The sequence below is a fragment of the Zosterops lateralis genome, assembly GCF_965231275.1.
Source record: "Zosterops lateralis genome assembly, chromosome: 9".
Taxonomy (NCBI): Eukaryota; Metazoa; Chordata; class Aves; order Passeriformes; family Zosteropidae; genus Zosterops; species Zosterops lateralis.
Window position 1 is genome coordinate 30,252,634 of NC_139769.1, and position 18,406 is coordinate 30,271,039.

An 18,406-nucleotide genomic window follows, 5' to 3' on the forward strand; every position below is an offset into this window, starting at 1 on the left:
ACCTCGCTGCTGCTGCTGCTGCTGCTGTCACTTTCGTTTCCCAGCCAGGATCGTTCATTGTCTGCAGGGGCAGAGCAGCTGCATCTCCAAAAGCACAGCAGGCAGCCTCAGTGTCAACAGCTGCTGCCAGCCAGCTCTGATCTGGACTTGACTTTATATCGTTATTATAGGGTACTATTTTAGCGTGGTTCCCAGCCAGTGCAACTTCCAGCCCAGCACTGAGCCCTCCAGAGCAGCCCAGGCAGTGCTGGTTTTGTTTAGAAAACCACGCTGGTGTGTGCAATCGAGTCGGAGCAAAGAGCAAGGAAGGACTTCGGGGTGCAGAACGTTTTCTGCATGACCTCCTCAAGCCTGGCTTACAGCACCTGGCAAACAGGCATCGTTGGCAGAGCAGGGAGCCAGGCGTGCTGTCCCACCCTCCTGCAGGGCACCAAGAGGTGGGTCTGGCTTTATGGCTCCTTCTACTTCGGGTCAGTCTGTTACTGGATGTGTGTGTCTCTCAGAAGCTCTTAAGTGCACTGAGATGTGTTTAGAATTGGCTGGAGCACCTCTCCCGTGAAGGCAGGCTGATGGAGATGGGGTTGTTCAGTTTGGAGAAATGAAAGCTTTAGAGAGAACTCAAAGCACCTTTGAGTACCTAAAGGGGCTACAAGAGAGATGGAGACTTTTGACAGGGGCTTGGCGTGATAAGGGATGGGGGGAATGGTTTTAAAATGACAGAGGGCAAGTCTAGATTAAATATTAGGAAGAAATTCTTCCTAATTTTGGTGGTGAGACAGTGGCACAGGGTGCCCAGAGAAGCTGGGGATGCCCCATCCCTGGAAGTGTCCAAGGCTGGGTTGGGAAGGGGCTTGGAGCAGTCTGGTCTAGTAGAAAGTGTCCCTTTCTGCTTATGGCAGAGGGGTTGGAAAAAGATTATCTTCAAGGTCCCTTCCCCCCTAAATCATTCTGTGACTCTGTGATTTGTACTTTATGAATGTAACAGAGAAAGTGAATGCAAAGTGTGTATCTTATTGGTCAGATATGCAAAACACCAAACTTCTGCATTGGATTTTTAAATCTGAACTTGGCATCTCAAACTTGTCTCTCGTCATAACCACAGGAGACCCAAATCTGCAGTCTCTACACAACCACAAGTCCTCAGCGTTTTGCCTGATCAAAGAGTGAAAGCTTGGGCTCAGCACTCTGCGTTCTTCTCTTTGCTCGTGCTAAAGGCTTTCCCTTTCCTAAGGGAAAAGGTGCGCCGCTGAGATGTGGATTGGGCTGACTTTCATGGATTTGGGCTCAGGTGTCCCAGGGGCAGAGCAGCTCTGGGCACGGGGAATGTGCAGGGTGTGGGCACAGACTGTCTGCAGGTTCGGGGCAAAGGCGAGAGGCAGAGGAAGCAGCGGCAGCTCGGAGCGCTCTGTGCCGGAGCTGAGGTGGGTCTGGCGCTGGAAAAGGTCTGCTCTGGCACCCTCTAGTGCTGCCACGGCTGATTGTCCGCGCCTGCAAGGCTGGAGACACCTTTGTGTGTCAAAGCTGACAAACACAAGCTTTGATCGCCCGCTGAGTTTGGTGGAACTGTCCCCTTCGGCGTCACCGTCCCTATCGGTTGCCTCAGCTTGAATCTCATGCTTGATCTTATTCCTGAGTCCACAGGCCTTTCTCTCCTGGCTCACACAGCCGGGATTTCCAGGTAGTTTCTCAACAAGAGCAAAGTGCTGAGCGTCTGAGGTCAGCGTCTACTGCAATCTGTGCCATCTGGCCACTGATGGACAGGGTGTGTTCAACACACACAGTCTGGGTGACAAATTTGTTGCTCTAATAAAAATATCAACCCCATTGTCACTAATGCAAATTACCTGTTTTACGTCTCTCTTGCAGTTATTGCATGATCTCAGAGTACTTTGCAGATACCTAATGGTAAATCCTGCTGAGGACACAAGGTATTGGAGGTACTGGAAGGACTCTGGGAGCTCATAGCAAAGTTGCTGACCTCTCTTTCTCTGCTCTGCCTTTGCATGGCACATGGGAAAGTATGCCAGGAGGGCTGAGGACACTGAGGTGTTCCTTACTGATGGCTTCAGATTTCCCCATGCCATTTACACACAGACCCTTCCTTTCTGCCCGTTCTGGATCCCTGAACAGGGACACTGTGTCCAGGGCCATGCCAGGGCCATGTAGCAGAAGCTTCAGGAGTAAGTTTGGACCTCAGAAAGTGCAAACCTTCAGGGGGCTCATTGAGAGGACCACCTGTGTCACACATGGAGATGTGCCAAAGATGGCAGGTGACCATTCTCTGGAAGTGGGTTGTACCTTCTCCTCACCAGGATCATGGATTTTACCTCCCAAACAAGAGGAAAGATGTGGCAAAAGAAGGTAATTCCAGAAGAGGTGGGAATTGCAGATGTAAAAATGGACTATTACTGACTTTTTTTTTTTTTTGCTTCCTCATTTGGAAATCTCAGCTGAGGTTTGTTCTCCAAGTGGTATGACAGAAAACGTGATCACTGTCCCGTTTTGTTAAGCACAGTCTGGGCTGCAGATGCTAACTTTACTAAGTCATTATTTATGCTCTGTTTTCACAGAACAGTCCAGGAGTTGTTTTTTTGGTTTTTTTTTAAAGCCATGCTTCCATGAGGACAATGGAAAGGAATCAAATATGGTCTCTCTGTGAAAAAACACAGATATTATTCCCTTCCAAATGAAGTGCTCCAAGTGGCACTCTGCACTTTGGAGAACAGGAGATAGGGAGAGCCACTCATTCACTCCCATGCATCAGCAGTCTCAAGACTGCCACTCTCACACTACTTCCATAAAGTATCCCTAAACTGCCCCAAAAGTCAACTCAGATTCCTACTGCCGCCCCTCCAAGAGACATATCTATGGTCAGTTCATGATTTCCCAGCTGAAGCCTGTGGTTGCACTGCAATGAAATTTCCCCATGTACACTCCTGCACAGAATAGTGCACTCCAAACAGGACACCAGGGTGATCTATTAAAATAATAGAAATAATAGTCCTAGCCCTGTAGCTAGCAAATGTTTAAAACTGAAAAGGTTCTTTGGTGATTCTCAGGACCTGGACTTCTCATCTGTTGCCATTGCTGTTCCTTGAGCACCCTGTTTCAGCTGTTTCTGTTGAGGAAGGGAAACTCCAGACATGGACTGAGTCCCCTTACCTGCTGCTGCTCTCTTGGGTTTGTAAGACTCACAGACAGCAATGCCAGGCCCTGCTATACTCCTCTGGAAGAGGAAAATTTTTAGAGAAGAGCTAGATGCTGGGAGATGAAGCTTCACAGCCAGAGTGTGACCTGGGAGAGCTTTCTGCACCTTGAGCACTGTGATTGCTTGCCCTCCTCTGCTGGCTTACAGTGCAACTTCTCTCTCCCAAAGTAGTGGAAGGGGAAGAGGACTGACCTGAATGACAAGTGTTAACTTTCAATGTTATCAGAATCATTATTCCCTAGTTTAATAACCACTGTGAGCCTCAGGTCAGTGAAAGTTGTGCAGAGCACAAGGGTTTGCATTAAACAGCAGAGGAGCGTGAGGCCATGGTTACTTGCCTGGCTTGCTTCTGTGACAAGCCTAGGTGGGAGAAAGAATGAGCACGGGTGAAACGAAGCACAACAAGCTTTAAAGTGGTGCAAAGCTCCTGGAGAAGGAGTGGGAGGAGAAATCGCTGCTGCACGAGCAGCACTGAAGCAGCGGTGAAAGATTGTTGACAATCCAGCAGCCTACGAGCACGTGGGAGAGGTAAACATGTATTTGCTGCAGCTTGTGCTGGAGCACTGTGAGCCCCAAGCATCTGTTTTGTCCTGCTTTTTCTGGTGTTGTGGGCACACAAAACTCTCTCTGGACACAGCAGCCTTTCTCACGTGCACAGAAGGAGGTGACTGCTCCTAACCCCCTTTTATGGGCAGGCTGAAGCACCCAAAGGGGTCAGGGGGTCTTGCTAGGGCTGTCACAAGGGTAACTTGCTTTCTCACACATCTGCCTGCCATTTAGTACACTTCAGAAGTTTGGGAGGGGTTTATGAGCAGAAAGAGTGTCATTCACGCACATGATCTTAGTCAATTAAATGGAAATACGCACAAGTCACTGCAGGGCGGGGGAAGGGTGGGACGGAGTCAGACCTCCCTCCCCCGGGGGTCAGTGAAAAGAGCATTCTTGGAACAGTCACTCTGCTGGAAACTCTGCAGGCCCAAACCCTGCCATGAGTAACTGAATGTTATTTTGAGGACAGGCAATTAAAAAAAAAATACTATCATACAGAAGGGATTAAAAACTTGAATAGGGATAGGAATAAACTTAAAAGCTTTTTGCTTTTCTTAAAAAAAAAAAAAAAAAGGAAAAGAATCCCATAGAAGGCTTTACAGGCCAACAGACAGAGGGTTGAACATGAGTTCTTACCGCTGAGGGCTGCAGAAAATCTATACCCAGGTATATCAGGCAGGCAAGCAGTAAAATCCACTGAGCAACCGCGGACACGAGGTGCAGTGTGTTCCCAACCTGTCCTCCTGGCCAGGGCTTGCATTCATCCTCCTCAGGTTCCCTTTCACAGTGCACGTGTTCTCCCGGCCTTGGCTGTGCCTCTGGCTTTCCTTCCATGCCAGCCCCGCTGCCTGCAGCTGCTGGGGAGGGGCCAGGGGCTCAGCAGGAGCCCGCAGGGGCTGAGGAGCTCCCGTCCCAGGAGCAAATATGAAGTGAAGACAGTGCCTTCAGGAGATTGCTTTATACACAGAGAAGCAGGCGGGGGAACTTCTTTGTGACTAATCTAGATTTCCCCTTCCTTCCTTCCTTTCTTTCTTTCTTTCTTTTCTTTCTCTCTCTCTCTCTTTTTTTTTTTTTTTTTTTTTTTTTTTTTTTTTTTTTCTGTGTGAATGTGGGGGTTGATTTATTGCATCCCAGTTCAGTTTTGAGTAAGGGCCTTTCAAAGGAGAGGTGTTTACATCTTTCATATCTTCAACGGTGGATGACTTGATATGTGTTCTTTCCAACAAGAGCGAAGAGTTGGGTGGACAGTGCTTGTCTTCACACAGTCTTTTGTCAGTAAAAGCTCTCACCTCTCCGTTCAACCTCAGATGAGGAGTTTACAGGGCTGGCTCCCTCCCTTTCTAGCACCTCATAATCTTTCTGAAAAGAAGCAATGAATAGGAAAGGATGTGGGACAGATGGATAGCATAAGGGATAATAGAGAAAACAAGCACTTCACTTTTTCCTTCTGGTTTTAAAGCCATGGGATGTTGTGCAAAGCATAGGAGGGAGAAAATGGAGGACTGTTTGAAAACAACTTCCCCTGTTGAACAGTTGGAAACCTGTAGTCCAGAAAATGCCTCCAGAGGGGCATTTCCTGGCAATCCAGGCTTCTCTTCTGGCAGAGGGAAGCCTGTCCCTTGGGATACCTTTGGGTGGTCTCTGTGACTTTTGCTTGTGACACCCAGAGCTACCCAATATCAGTTGACTGAAGTGGGGACCAGACTGTGCTTATTTTGGGTGACAGACTTTGCATCCCTCTTTGGGGGCAGTCCAGCACTGCTCTTTTCACTGCTCTTATTGCTGGATTTTTTTCTGCTGTAAATTACCAAATTGTAACCCAAGTCAGGTGCTGCCTTCTCCTGGTGAGGATGGAGCCCACTGGGGGTATAATTACCTGCCTGCCTTCTAGGGATGAGCTGGCAGAAAGTTTCCCTTCCCCAAAATGTGCCCTCTTAATCTGTCACAAAGCGCATGTCCTGACATGCAACCTACATGCAGAGGAAGCAGGAGCAATGTTCTTTCATGTGTTCTCCCATCCAGGCAAGGCTATTTTCTGTGAACATAAGCCAAATGAAGAGGGGAGAACAGCAGCCGGGTAGGACTTGCTGTGAGGACACCCCACACTGAGTTGAGGGTGGATTGGGTCAGAAATACACTCTGGTGTTTGCTGGAGAGCACACCACAGGTCATGGATGCTTAGTGAAGAAGGTTCAGCTTCCACATTGTCCACTTTTCAGTGCATGAAAATTCTTGTTCCCATCCCACCTCTGGTCACTCTCCTGGGTGTGCTAGAGCTCCTGACTGAGCCCCAGCCCAACGAGAGGCCCTGGGAGCAGCTCTCACCCTCCTTCCTTGACCACAAATATGACTGCAGCCACAGCAAGAAGGGCTGGTGCTGCCCCAGAGCAGCTCCCTTGGATGCAGAGTGTGAGTTAGGTGTTTTGTGACATTTGGCAGTTACACAGCACTTGGAGACACCAGCTGGGGTGGGACCTAGGCTTGGCCAAGTCCTGCAGAGGAATGAAGTGGTGCCTTGAGGTGTTGCAGAGGCCTGTTGGGGTTGGAGGGATGTGAAGAGGATTTGCTTCTATGGAACTGCACTATCAGGTCTAGGGATTATGAGATCCCCAGGAAAGCTGCTCTGAGTGGCCCCTACCTGCTCCCTCCAGGAAAAGAAACTTGGGCTTACTGCTCACTCCTTAGTTTCTGCAAAAATGCCAGGATGCTGAGCTAAGGCATCCCAAATCCTTGGAAGCCTGTAATTCTCACATTTTACACACATGCCTTTGAACCAGATGTGAGCTCTTCCCCATCTCCTCTCTCCCTGACTCTGGATTTTGTATTGGTTTTCTCTCTAAAACTCTAAAAAAAACCCATGAGTGATGGTTGTGGTTATGTATTTCTGGAATTGTCTTGTAATTTCCATACTCCCCCAGTGCAAGTGTCTCAGCCTGCGTTAGCAGCACTGGTGGCACAAAAGCTGCACTCAAGTGATGTCCCCGGCACTGTATCCGAAACAGGAGAAAGGACAACACATTCAGGGGCATCACAAACACCCTTGCACAGACTCTTCCATGGTTTTGGTTGCATTCAGTTTCTTCTCCTGCCTTGCACATGGAAGTGCATGCTACTTGGTGGCTTTCAGAGCCCCTGCTCTCCCTCTGAAACCTTCCAGGCCTTTGGAATCCCAACACCACAGACTCACTGCACACACCCAGCATTTGTCAAAATCTGCTGTGTTTATCAGAATTATTTTGGTCCCTCTTCCACAGGGGTCCTAAAGCTGGACTCTCTTGGGGTTTTGCCTCAACTCTTTGCAGTCATCAAGTCATCCTAGTGAGCAGGCAGGGTGGGAGGACTTCGGGCAGGCTGGTGCTCTGGTCACCTTGCTAATTTTCCAAAGAAATGCCTCTCAGTGACACATGCAGGAACTTTGTTCCAGCAAGGACTGAAAGAAACTAGGGCAAGTTAGCAATTATGTGTGCTGCTTTGCTTGGTTTTGACAAAAATCCAGTATCTCTAAATCAGCCTGTCATTTCTGAGCTTTCTCAGACTGGGGAGCTGAGTGGTTTAAAGCTTTGGCTGAAGTGTGTTGGTTACAGTCAAGGTTAAATCCTGCAGTGTCATGGTTGTACCAGGACTCAGCTGGAGCCCTGGCAGTGCCAAAGATCACTGGGAAGGGGCACAGACCAGGGCCCATGGGGAGCACTTTGTGAGTGACAGTCACAGGGCAGAAGCCTTTACCCAAGACTGGGCAGCCCTTATTGGCACCCACCTTCATTTAACCCCCATTTCTCAGGAAAAGTGCTCTCAGCCCCTCAAAAAGGAGGAATTGGGGAGTTATGTAGAAAAATTAAACTTCCCACAAGAACAATGGAAGAACCAATTAAATGGTTTGCAAACAGCTACAAGGAAAAAGGAAACAAGTAATAAGCAGTGTGGGCTTCCAAGAACAAAACTAGATGCTGTCTGTGGGGTAAGGAAAGCTCTTGGGCAGAGGAGCAGCTGTAGGCATGCACTGTGTCTTCAGCAGTTGCCTTGTTTCTTTTTTTCATAATACTTGTGAAGCATGGTCTGTATGAACGTGGGGAGGTGATTGAGTGATTTTTGGTCGTGTGTTAACAAAAAGGAAGGATACACCTTGCTCCCCTGGACCTGCCCTTCTGCAGTGTCCCCTTTTCCTTGAGGATCCTCTGGCAGGCCAAGCAGGAAAAGAGGCATGTTCACAGGTAAGATCTGGCCTCTCAGGTCTTGCTGGTAACTTTTATCTATCATTTACCTTTTATCTATAATTTCAGGGTTTGGCCTGCTCTTGAAATTCATTACCAGAAGAACGGTGCTCTGCTCTCATTGCTGCAGTCCAGTAATACAATTTATACTTGATGCTGGGTTGTCTTCTTGTGTGTGGTGCCTGTCTTCCACCAAGGCTGTCCTGGCCTCAAGAATAACTGGTGGCATGGTTTAATTGAGTAAAACAGTAGAGAATAGCAAAGGATGCCTTTGAGGGGGAGAAAAGTCAAGTGTTATGAAGGGAAGAATTTTGTGTGACCCAGTAACTGCTGTTTAATGTCTCTGTCCACTCTAGAAATAAAGTATTTTATAATTAAAACAGATTTATTTGTCAAAGTCAAGGACTTCTGCCGAAAAGGTTTGTGGAGTCCCGCTCCAGCATCTCTGAACCACATTAACTATTCGTCTGCCTTGATCATCAGAGGAAAAGACATCAATGTCTTTCACAGCACACTAAGAATCTGTTGATTTCTGGCTGATTTTAGTTCACCCTAAACTGGAATAATATTATATATTTTTCCATTGCTAAAATAGTTTATGAATTTGAGCTAAAAGGTTGTTCTTGGAAGTGGCAGGTAGAGAGGTCCCTCTAAAAAAAATTCAGGAGATGGACTAAATTATCCTTGTGGATCCCTTCCAACTTATCATATTCTATGATTCTGTGATTAATTTCACTTCCATGTGGCATTTCCTTGTTCCCTGTGTCCAGCCACTTTTTGGCTAATGTGTGTGTGTCTCTTGAATTTCTAACAGCAAAGGCATTGATCCAGTAAGGAGGAATTCATTTTAGCCAGGCTAGTTTTGGTACTGTAAATTAGAGACAGAAATGCTGAAAATGCTGTGAAATCACAAAAGAATTGACATTTAGGCAGAGCCAGGATTATGTGGAGATATCCCCAAAGAGCAGCATGATTACCTCTCTGGGGTAAACCCCACTGTGCCTCATCCCACTGTGCTGCAGGGGTGTTCTTCCTAGGAAGCTGCTTTATGGGAGCAGGGAGATGAGCAATGGATGGATTCCCTAGGGCACACCTTCGGCAGCTGCTGTGTGCAGAGTCACTTTTCCTGCTTGTCACAGTCCCTGGGCCAAGACAAGGGATGAGAGAACACAATGCTGAACTGCATTCGGCACAGCAAAGCCAAGGCAGGGTGAGGAGCTGCCCCCCTGGCAATGCTGGCAGCTGTTCTGGTGCCTGGCTAGGTGGGATCTGTGAGTGGACACAGTGTCTGGGAAGAGCCTGGTGTTTACTGGTGGCTTTCCATGTCAGCTCTGTGGTTTCCAGCATAGCCCCCAGGGGTAGCAGTGCAGCCTTCCCAGCACTGCCTCAGCTGGCAGCCAGCACCATTCACTTGTCAGGTTCCAAAGGTCAGCTGCTGGCCTTTTTTGGACGTGACAGAAGATTTTCCACTGTGGTGGTCTTTGCCCTGTCTCTCTCTGAGCTGCTGTGGACTGGCTGTGCAATTCTGTTCCTCAGAGTGGACTCCCTTATGAGCCATCAGCTGAGAGGGTTGGGGCTAAGTGATGCCTTTGAGAGGCTGCCTGGAACAGAGGCCAGACAGAGTTAAAGGAATAAAGTAGGGATTTATTCAAAGGCCTTCAAAGGACACACCTTGGGCAGTACAAGAGCCCTCCTGTGGCTACACCCAAGATGGACCAGGGGTCACAAGTCTTCACACTTTTATAAGTTTTGGTCCATTTCCATATTGGGGTTAATTGTCCCATGACAGCTTCAGGTTATGAAGTCCCATCCTCCCAGATTGCTCTCCTCAATTCACTGTTTGTACTTTTTTGGCCTGAAGCTGCAATGGTGTCCTTGGTTCTGGGGCTGGAAAAGGATTGTTTTGTGTGGCTGAAGTGTGAGGAGAACTTGCTAACACTTTATGAAGCTCAGAATTACACACCAGTGCAGTACAGAATCTGGAAAATATGAAAGCTAAAACTGAAGGCATCATAAGCATTCACTGTGGCACCTCTGAAAGGTCAAGGTGAACTTAGTCACACACATCTTCCTTCCTTTGTCTTACAGCTGCTTCAGCCTGAAATCCCACCATAACTCAACATCCTACTGTAAGATATTGGGAGAGAAAAAAACAAATACATCTTTTGACATTTTTCTGGTACAGAGAATAAACTGTCTGTGACAAGAAAAGAAAGACATTTCTGCAGCTGACATTCAGAAATGGGGCTCTTGCAGAGGTATCTGGGTAGCCCAGCTCCATTCCCACTCATTCCTGTGGTGTTGGAAACCCCCGAGAGGGGCATGAAGACCCTGATGCCCCAGATACAGCTCTGCTCTGGGTAAAGGAAGTGGTTTCTCTTCCTATCTGGCCCTGCCATCATTGACCTGACTGCTTCCCCTAATCACCCCTGTGGGATTTTTTTGGCCAGCAAAGATGGTCCCAAAGTCATCCCTTTCTTAAAATGAGGTTTTATTGCAGCTCTTGAGTCTTCCTGTGTGTTTCTAACCTATTCACTTCTTTTAAAACTGAGAGGGACTGCAAGAAGATTTTGGGGAAAGATTTGCAGACAGAGGTACTTGCTTTTATTAGCCTTATTAATTCCCTTAAAAACCTGAAGCATGAGCAATTGGGTGGTGGGCAGGTAGAGACTGCAGTAGGAAGAAAGGGAGTTAAGAGCTGGTGGCCTTTCTAGGACAGAGACAGTTTGGAGACTGCAACAACTCTGTTTGCAAAGCCCAGCCTCTGTTTGGGGGGTGACTTGTGCTTTTTAATCAGTGGTGATGGCCCTGCATTCACTTCAAACTGTTGCATTACGGAGGTGGAGAAGGGTTAGATGTGATTTCTGCCCCAGCCAAGCCCAGCGAGAAAGATCCACGTGCCATTTCCTGCTTAAGACACTTTGCCCCTTTCCCAGTGGTTTATTGTGATGATATTTTAGCATCCTTTGCTAATCAGGATGCATGCGATACCTGCCTCTCACCATCAGCTTCATCAGCAAAAGTTAATCCACTCCTTGTGGAACTTCAGAGACTGAATCAGGATCTGGTGTCAATAAAACCACACTGATTGTGTGATGCTTCACCTTCGCAAACACTGTGAAGTCTTTCCTTTTCTGTTTTCTCAACATTGTTTTCTCATTTCTAACAGCTGGCAGGTTAAGCTTATGGCCAAATTGTTTCCTTTGGTGTCTCTCAAATACATGTTAAAGAGTTCTTTAACTTTCCATTCACAGTCATTTAGCTATTGTTCTTTCCACCTGGTCAATTTGGCTCATAATTTCCCCTAACTTATATTAGCTCTTTTGCAATACCTAGTAGCTGTATTACTGGCTGGGGCTGCCCTCCTTTTGCTCATACTGACTACAGTCAGGTCATGGTCACTAATCCTTAAACTCTGAGAACTTCCTCAGCAATTAAAAAACTTCAGCACTTAAAACCCACCAAATATAGGTCCTGCATCCAGCATAACAGTTCCACTGTAACTGTTTCAATTTTAGGAAATGCCCATCTGAAACCATTGTAAATTCTCTCAATGTTCTCCTTGGTCTCACACAAGTCCTGAAGGAGATTTTCCCAGCAGCATCACTGTTCCCTTCTCTGGACCCTGCAGGGGGAAGGTTGCTGAGACTTGGTGCCAATCTCAGCCCACAGAAAAAAGGGCTCATTTTTCTCTTTTAAATCCTTTTATTTGCAAAACACTGAATTATCTAGGTCCAGCTTTAATGAGTGATTGAAAAATTCTCATCACAACAGGGTTCCTGTAGGTGTAAACTTTTACTTTTGGATGAGGCAGGGAAGGGCCCATATCTCCAAAAATCAGGCAGTCCTTGGCCCCTTACCCAAGGGTGCCCCTGACAGATCAGTCCTTGAGGCTTTCAGTCTTCAAACCTCACTGTCTGCACGACATTGACCAGCAGCACAGTTTTATTTTTTTTGCCCCTAGCAGGGGGCAGGCATTTCCCAGCTGCTGTTTCATTCTCCCCGAGCTGTGAACGCAGCAGACAGAGCCCGTGTGCCCCCCTGGCTGCAGGAGCAGCCCGTGGGTGCGCGGAGCCGCGCCCGCGGCTGTGCGCACCCAGCGCTCCGGGGATGAGTGCGCCCGCTCCCTGCTCGGGGGCCGGCACCGAGAGCCCCAGATGAGTAACCCCGGCCAGAGGCTTTCTCTGTTTTACACACCGCGGCACCCGTGCTCGGCAGCCTTGACAGCCCCGAGGCTGCGGCTCCCTGCCCGTGTCACGCTGCCAGCCCCGAGGGACGCGGGCAGGAGCGCAAGGGGTGCCAGCGGCGTGAAATCCGGGCAGTCCGCCCCTCTGCGCTGATGTTTGCAGTCGGGTCTGCGTCTGTTCTCTTCTCCATCTGCCACTTTCACTAGTCCTCAGGTGAAAAATAGCCCAGCCGAGTTCGTCCCCTGGGCACACGGACATATCCGGGCTTCAGGGGCATGGCTGTGGCTCCCCTGCCTGCATTCCCTGAGGGAGCATGAGAGGGACACTTCTCTGCAGGAAGGCAATCGGGTGGGAGTTCATACCAATGTGCCACCGCCAGCACGGGCTCACAATCCTCACCCAAGCAACACCAGTGGCTGTTCCTCTCCCTGGCTTATCAGGATGAAAACCCAGAACAAACATACACAAAATATAAATTCCTTCAGCTGCTGGTCTTAGATATACAGTCTCTGCACTCTATCCTCCTGCCTCCTGAGCCTTTTATCGTGGTTTCCAGCTGGCCTGGTTCACTGATTGCTACCCAACACATCCACCCACACCCCCTCTCTCTGAATGCTGCCATCCTGGCACACAGGTGTGTGTATCCTTTGTCCCATGATATCCCTCCCATCACGGGTACTCCAACCTCCTGTGCACATCAAAGAGAGACCCTCAGCAGGGACACAGCTAAAGAGAGTTTGAAAAGCAGATAGGACCAGGCACAGACATCCTTTTTGTCCCCCTTTCCCTCTGTTTTCCCACACTCGGTTCATCCCTTTTCCCAGACACCCCACAAGTCCTACATAGTCTCAGAAGGTTCTTCCCAGCATCCTGCAATGAGCTCCCTGTGCCTGTGGTTGATCACCCTCTTTGCTTGGCAGCTGGAGAGGGTTTTCCAGCTCCTCACCAAGGCAGGTGCACTAACCCAGGCAGTGTCCTCTCCCCATCAGGCCACCAGAGCTCACATGTGAAACAGATTCCTGGAGCATTTGATGCCTTTTATTTTCCTTCAGATAGGTCCTTCCAACAGACTCCCACACTGACATCAAACAGCTCTGAAATATTTTCATTGCATGACTGCAAAATCAGTGGGTTATAACTCAGGAATTTGATGACACCTCCATCTTGATAATTTATCTCTTTCTCATCTCGTGTTGAGGGATTCTTTACTTTTCCAGTGTCTGCAGCTTCACAGAATCTAGAAAAACTAATTCTTTCAGTTGCATCTTCAGTACAGACAGACAACAGAGAACTCAGATGTGAGCAAAACAGTTTCTTCTCCAAAGACAACTTTTCCTAGCCAATGTTCTCAGCCCCCTTCAAGGCTGGGTATGGGAGAGAGAGCCCCAAATAACCTTGTTTTTCACAGCATCTCCTCTCCTGTGGTGGTGTCTGTCCTAGCAGAGAGGGAGCAGTGGTGCCAGACCCACCAGCTCCCTTGGGAACAGGCCAGCACTGAGGCATGGCTGCAGGGGTCACATGTACCCCATCTGTGGCACCTCAGAGGCGAGGTGAAGCCTCACTGTCCTGACTCTGCTCCAGAGAAACCCCCGGACAGAAAGAGCCCCAGCCCCAGCCCTGCTCCCTTTATAGCTGGAGAGGCCTTCAGCCTGCAAAAAACCACATTTGTGTGCATAAAAAAAAGACATTTCAGGGGGAAAGAAAAGGAAAAAAAAGATTAAAAGGTCCATCTCAGCCTTTCTTTTGCAATTTTGAGCAACCTTCAGTGCCAAGAACAGCAATAAATCTGTGCTTTTCCCAGGAAATGCTTTCTGTGCGTGGGGGTGCTGCCAGTGGTAGTAGTGCCTGCCTTCCACTGCCCCAGGTCCAGGCAGCCTCGAGAAGAGGTCAAACGTCCTGCCCCCAGGGGGATGGTGTTCCATGTTGAAATGAGGTGGGTTCCGTTGGGTGGTAGTGATCAGATAAAACACCAATGACTCAACAAGTGGATATATTTTCTTTGAAAGTCAAGCAAGAAAAGCACTTGCAAGCAGTGAACACATATCAGAATAACCTCAGTGTGTTTGAACTGGGGTTAGCACCCAGCCAGGCCCTGCAGGAGCTCACTCAGAGCCTGGCTCCTTTCCTTACTGCCCAACTTGTGCCTTCAGCTTGTGCCATCTCTCCCACACATCAGGTGGGAGGGAGCTGACGATCTTCACTCTGGCCAGAGGAAGACAAATCACAAAAACCTTTTAGACTGCAGCATGGGGGACAGGCTGACATGAAATGGATGCAAGTATGGTCCCACCTCAGGGTGCCCTCTTGCCCTGCTCCCCTGCCTCTGTGGGGCTGCGGAGAAGCCCCTTGCTGTCCCCAGAGTGCAAGTGCCAACCACAGTGCAGGATGTCTCTGGCTGCCATCCCCCCATGACTCAACTAGGTCACCAAGGCAGGCAGTGCCAGGGCAGGGAGGCAGCCATGCTGCCAGCGGGGTTTCTCTGCTCTGAATGCCACAGGCTCTCTGTGACCTTCTCCAGTCTTGGCTTGAAGACAGAAGTGGTGGGAAATCTGTCCTCACTCAGGCTCACTCTCACACTGAAAAGCACTGAAAGCTGTGTGAGCTCTGATGGGAGCAAGCCCTCTGGCTCTGGGACAGAGGGGAAGGCAGACCACTGCCTCCAGGCTGGTGGCCCATCCTGCTGTGATGGTGGATTGTGGTGGGAGACCCAGCTGTCACCTACCATCCAATCTCAAATGGTTTGGGCTGTGCTTTTCCAGCTTTCATGTCAATCTTTCAGGCAAAGATTCTCCCGGTCAATTTTCTAATCTCTCTACTGATTTTTCTGTGGTTACATTAATCCTGGCAGGCTAATTTTGCTAATGGACAGAAGTATTTGTGTTTATGACTCATTGGTAGTTGCACACTTGCCATCTACAAAAGCTGTATAGGTCTGGGCACAGATGTTGGTTAGTGCTGGAAAATAAAGCCCCTGTGGCTTTCCATGGCACTCACACTTCTCTCAAGGTTGTGATATTCTTAGCCCTGTCTGATGGCCCACCCTGCCTCTCACAGGAATACTGGAGTGAAGGAGAGACTTTTAAAACAACTGTCTCCTTGGGACCTCATCGTGCCACTAGGAGTGTCTGAAGAGCTTCCTTTTGGTTCCTTTGCTTTCTAGCATTAGCTTGATGTGGCTTTGGGGTTAGGTTTAGGCTTAGCTGCAAAAAAATCAGTTTTGTTAGGTTTTTGTTTTTTTTTTTTTTCCCTGGGAAAATTCTTCTGGTATTGAGTGTCTGAACAAATTAAAAAAAAAAAAAAAATCCCAGAGAAGTTCAGCTGGTAATGTGGCAGAGTCATTTGCACAGTGCCAGGAGCAGTGCAGTCATGTCTCCCCACCCTGCCACATCATCAACACTGCTATGACTTGGGAAGGAGATAGGATGGAAAAACTGAAACTGCCCAAGTTAGCTGGAAATCTTTAGGTGGACTGTGTGTCTGCTGCCTCCCTGGAGCCCACCACAATGGGCAGCCCCAGCTGCACAACCATTCCTGCCCAAGAGCCACATCTGAGAGCAAAACCAGCCCAGCAGGGAGAGAGAGCCCAACCCCAGCAGAGACACCCTGGGATGGAGAAAGCAGAGGGGGAGGAAAAATTCCAACCTCTCAAATGGAGCTGGCTGGTTCTCCTTCAGCTGAAATGAAAGCCAGGGACTTGTGGGGCTGCCAGAGAGGCAGATGCAGGCCAGGAGCTTTGCCAGTCTCTGGCTAACTCTGGTTGCATGAACAGGAATGTGCACTCCTGAGCAGAGCTCCCTGTGCCTTTGCACTGGAAATGTTGACAGAGGCATAGACACAGAGCCTGGGAGCCCCTTCACTTGTCCTGGGGCAGCACTGCTCCCCAAAGGCTGAGAGAATTGGGATTGTTCAGCCTGCAAAAGAGACCTGAATGAGCCTACGGGAAAGACAGAGAGACTTTTTGCAAGGATGAGGGGGGAATGGCTTCCAACTGGAATAAAATAGATTTGGACCAGATATTAGGAAAAAAAAAAATTGCTGTGAGGGTGGAGAGGCACTGGCAAAGGTTGCCCAGAGGAGATATGAAAGCCCCAGCCTAGACTTGGAGGAACCTGGTCTAGGGGAAGGTGTTCCTGCCTATAGCAGGAAGGTTGGAACAGAATGGGCTTTAAGGTCCCAATCCAAACCATTATAGGATTGGAAGGCAGACACCCCAGACACAGTGGGTGCCAACTGGTCCCTGCTGTCTCAGGGGAGTGTCCCTCAAGCTGAGCAGGGGGGTTTGATTCAGAGAGTTGTGGGTTGGTGTCCTTTCTTCTCCCCATGCAGAGTCCTTTGTAGGCCTTCAATAATACAGTATGCATGTAGTCAAACCTGGGGTAAAAATGTGCTACTTAAGGCTGTGATTTTCCCAAAGTCAAAGCAACCCAGTTCTAGCATCCTCAAGGCTTTTGAAATCTTTAAAGATGAACAAGCAAAACCCCACCAGTCAGATGCTGACAGTCTTCTGGGGCAGAGGGTTTCTCTGTGCTGGACACTGGGTCCTTGACAGGAGGAGCAGGGACACAGCCTTGTTCCAGTGCTGTGTCCCTGCCCTCACTGCAGGGGCTGCCTGAGTGTGGCTTCCAAGCCTGGTAGGAACCCCAGCCCTGCTCTGAATTCTCAAAAAGGAGTCAAGCAGCTGAGACACACAGAACTGTGTGTCTGTGCCCTGCCAGAGCTGCCTTGGAAGATCAGAGAGCCGAGAGCATCTGAGCTGTCTCAAACCACAAATTGCTTGGGCAGTTTTTACTTTTGAGCAGTTCTTGCCTCTGCAGGAAATACCAATCCCTCTCTCTCTGTGCTTGCTGGGTTTCATGAGAGCTGAAGGAAGAATAACAAGCTGATTTCCACAAAAAGCATCTTTGCTATGCAGGGAGCAGGGAGAAAATTCCCTGGAGCCATAACCCAGTGATGTCTCCAGCAAAACTGAGTGGCAGGGGAACCACTGGTGTGAGCCCTGTGAGCTGTGTTCTGTTCCTGTCCCCACAAACCAACAATGCCTGTCTTCCCCTCTCCTCCCCACCAGTCCAGGTTTTTGTGGTTTTCTTTTAGATCTCTTCTCAAGCTGATGCCTCCTGGGCTCAAAATGTCTCTTGGCAATTTGCTGTCTGCCAGCTAATCCAGCAAATAATCATCTTAAACAAATTAATGACTGCTAAGTGCCCCGCAGCATCACCCGTGGTTGCAAAACCTTGGCAGTGGCAGGGCTGGATGGCTTTGCTGGGCTGGCTGCCTGTGCCCTCCCCTGGCTCAAAATCAGCACAAGTTGAGAAATCTTGGGACCATTTTATCTTCCATTTAGTTTCCCTCGCCTTCTGGTGACCGCCTGATGAATAAAGCATGATTTGCTCCAAGAGGACGTGTGGGAGGAAGGGAGGGAATGTAGTTAATAAACTGGATTTCAGGCTACTGAGAGCTGGAAAGCCAATGTGTCAGGGTTGGGGTTAGGGCTGCCTGTTTGGGGAGCCAGGTCACTGACAGCAGAGCTCTGCAGTGAGTAATGGCTTAACCCCTGTGGGAGCAGCATGTCATCTGCTCTCTGGGCCTTATACATGCCAGTAGTCAGCATCACCTCACATGGGCCGCTTGGTGCTGACTCCAGCAGAAATAATTCTGCATTTCTCAGGTTTCTGGTGCATTCCTGCAAAATCAACTCATTTGAGTTACTGGATGTAACATTTCTCTGAGGCAGTGCCAAGCTAATGTCTGGAGTTTATGATCTTAAAGGTCTTTTTCGAGCTGAATGATTCTATGATTTACAGTACGCAAGTTGCCCAAGAGGAGATAAACTGCAGGAAATGAGCTCACAAGGAGGCTGCAGTGGAAGGGGAACTGTTCTGTCCTGCATCCACCATATGAGGCTCGCTGTGGACCCTACTCATGGGTGCAGAGCCGTCAGAGAAGCCTTTAGCTGACTGCAGTTTCCCCTTTTCAGCTCATTTCCCTCCAGGCATCCCCAGTGTCACTTCTAGCTCTCCACACACACATGCAGCAAAGTCTTGGTGCACTGCACATAACCAGAGATGGGCTGTGGGAGTGGGCCAGGGGGAATTCCCCGTGCAGGTATTTGCATTTCCTCGGGCTTTGGAGGAGCGTTTCCCACCACATGTGACTGCCCAAGACTGTGACAGCAGCTGTCAAGGGCCTCAGCAGGGCCCACGGTGGTGAATCTCCTGTACCTTTGTGGTTCCGGGACTCACTGACATGAATCT